General features: G+C 34.0%; 1 pseudogene; it reads right to left on the bottom strand.

Moving 5' to 3' along the window:
- Nucleotides 1-1,243: 1,243 nt before the first annotated feature.
- LOC131172206 (cytochrome P450 CYP82D47-like) lies at nucleotides 1,244-2,943 on the bottom strand (annotated as a pseudogene).
- Between the last annotated feature and the right edge of the window lie 332 nt (nucleotides 2,944-3,275).

Consider the following 3,275-nt stretch of genomic DNA (forward strand, 5'->3'; position numbering starts at 1 on the left):
ATTATTAATAAATTTTTGTTATGGAAAATTAAATCAATTAATTCTTAATATTTAATTTAGAAAAAAAGTATTATTTACATCTGATTATATAATTTGATTTATATAAGTTTAATTAATAAAAAAAAATTAGCATACCATTCATATTTTTAAATAAGATTTATCATTTTTTAAATAGAATTATTATAATTTTAAATAATATTTCACTTGTAAATGAAATGGCTATCTACATTAGAAACAACTTTTGATATAATGATAAATTGATTGATAGAAAAATTGTCACACCCTATCTCCCCTACTATAGGAGCAAGTGTGACTAGAAAAGCAAGCTTTAATAGTTCAACTTAAAAATCTGAAAAAACAAAAAATCAACATAGCATAGTTATGATCATATGCGAGTAATAATAAGTTAATTAAGTAAAATTTAAAATATAAATATTCGTGATCTATTGACTTGGGTTAGCAATGTTGTTCATGCTAAATTTATCTTGAATTTTATTAATAAAATTTTGCTTATCAAAAAGACATATCCCTTTTAGATCCGAAGAATAGTCATACAAGTACAAAATTCACTGAATTATGTAATTGTCAATTCAATTAATTTAAGAGTAAATTATAAATTAATGTTTGAGATGCGCCATTTTAAAAGCCACTTATTTGCATTTTCACTAACAAAGAACCTGCACTTTAGAAATTTTTTAGTTGTTTGCCATTGAAAAAATTACAAAAAAGCTGATAGTTTGAGTATTTCATCAATTAGATTGATGAAGAGTATGCGACACATTATTTATTATTATGATTGGCACAATGAATTGAAAACCCTAGTTTGAAGAATAATTTCTCCTCACCCAAAATTTGAAAAATTTTTCTTACTAATCTCATGTTTTGAAAAATTTCTCAGCTGTGGATTATGAAAACCAAAAGAGTGAAGGGTTGTGGGATAGAGAAAGGAGAGAGAGAAAAAAAAAGTTAATGTAATTTAGCATTTAATTTATTCTCATATAAAAGTTGATTTATTACACCATCATCATAATATACATAAATAAGTTACGCTTATTATCATAGTTCGACTTTTTTTTTTATTTGAACTCGGACTTAAAGGTGCCTGATGGGTGATGTGTCTTTGCAACTAAACTATGCTATGCTAGGCTAGGCTAGTAGAGCTGATTCAATAAAGAAAGTACCATCAACCCCATTACGATGAACATCGCCAACAAAGTTCAAGTGCGACCTAGAATCTCCGCATGGTTGATATCATTTATTAATAGCAGTAAAAGTGAGGAGGAAGGCGTGGCTCAAGAAGAGCATCGATGGGAGTGACTTTGATGTTGATTTGTCCAGCACCCTCGGTCATATCAACTGGTTGGCCTGATGGAGTTTCAATTTCAAAAGAATGTAACAAAGTAGCAAGTGTGAGGTTCAAAACTTGAACAGCAAATGAAACTCCAGGACACATTCTTCTTCCACTACTGAATGGTATTAGCTCAAAATTCTGGCCCTTAACATCAACATCCTTGTGGGTTGTAAGAAACCTCTCTGGTATAAACTCTGAAGGATTCAACCACACATGCGAATCTCTTTGAATTTTTGAAATATTTAGAATAAGCTGTGTACCTGCTGGAATGTGATAGCCTCCTATACTGCAATCTTCTATGGATTCATGTGGCACCGATAATGGACCAGCAGGATACAACCTAAACGATTCTTTGATGATGGCTTGGAGTTAAACCAAATCCTTCGTGTCTGATTCGTTCACTTGCCTTTCTCTACCGCCAATGATGTCTAACTCTTGTTGTGCTTTCTTTAAAACATGACGATTGTTGAGTAGCAATGACAAAGTCCAAGTTAGTGTTACCGCTGTAGAGTCTGAAGCAGCTAGAATAAGAGCCTGCATGTGAATCAGAGAAATTATATCATTTCAGAACAAATAAAACATTGATTTTTACTTTTTCTAATATAAGGGTTTTCTATGTATCTCTCTGTATACCAGGCACGTAAATTTGATAATAGTATCAACATCTTGGCTAGAGAACTCTTTTGCGTTATCCATGATGGACAGTAACTCATCCATGAAGTCTTCCTTCTTTTCTTTGCCATGCCGGAAGCTCTCGTCTGCTTGTGTTCGTGTAACCATTCTCCAAGTACATTGTCTAGCCCTTTTGCTGTCTTTTTCATCACCTTCTCATCCCCACCAAGATCCAAACACCTTTGGAATGGAAACGCATCTGACACCACAAACTTCCCAGTCAATTTGAAAAAATCTCTCATTGCATATCGCCATTCATCATCGCTGTCTCTACCTTCATCGCCTTTTTTGGGCTCTGCATATCTTTTCCCTGTAACCATCTTGAATATCACATTTAGACTTACGTCCCAGAACCATCTCTTCAATTCCACCAAAACTTGGCTCGAATTATTCTTGTTCTTGATCCATTCATTGTATAACCCTTCGATGGATGCTTTTACCTCAGCCTCGCGCACATGTTTGAGCATCCCTAGCCGTTGATTGGAGAGAAGCCCAAGACTGACAATCTTGCGTATTTGGCGCCAATACTCTCCATATGGGCTGGTGCCAACCATGAAATAATTGTAGCCCAATATTTCCATGGCAAGAGCTTTAGGACGATTGGCAAAAGCTTTGTCGTTCGTCGTAAGGCATTCCCTCGCCAGCTCCGAATTATTTACCACCAAAACTCGATGCACACCAATCTTGATTGTGAATATTGGTCCCATCTGGTCAGCCAAGTTTCCCAGGGTTATGTGACGTGGCTGTGACCCCGCGAGGAGAGGTAGGTGGCCAATAACAGGCCATCCACCGGCGGCTTCCGGTGGTAGTCTCTTCTTATTGGATGCTTTTCTTGATATCGTAAAAAAATAGTTGAATAGGGTTACAAGGGCTAGTATGATGACCATAAAACTTGCAGAGAATGGAAAAATGTACTCCATACACTACAAGAATTTTAGTTTATACTAACAATATATTTTGTCATTATAAATACCACTTTTATCACAATAATTCTATTGTGACAAATTTATTTTGTCATCTTGTTTGTCAAAATAAGCTCGTCTTAATAAGTAAATGGTGACAAATTTAATTTTGTGAAAATAAATTAGCAATTATAGTGACAAAGGTAACATGTCACTAAAACTATAATATTTTGACAAAATACTTTGTCTCAAAAGAAGATAAGTTTGTCACAACAAGCCAACTTTTGTCACAATATTTTTATGTTTAAGGTAAAATTATTGACCTTTATAGTAACAAAATTTTATATTGT

The sequence above is a fragment of the Hevea brasiliensis genome, chromosome 2, assembly GCF_030052815.1.
Source record: "Hevea brasiliensis isolate MT/VB/25A 57/8 chromosome 2, ASM3005281v1, whole genome shotgun sequence".
Classification (NCBI taxonomy): Eukaryota; Viridiplantae; Streptophyta; class Magnoliopsida; order Malpighiales; family Euphorbiaceae; genus Hevea; species Hevea brasiliensis.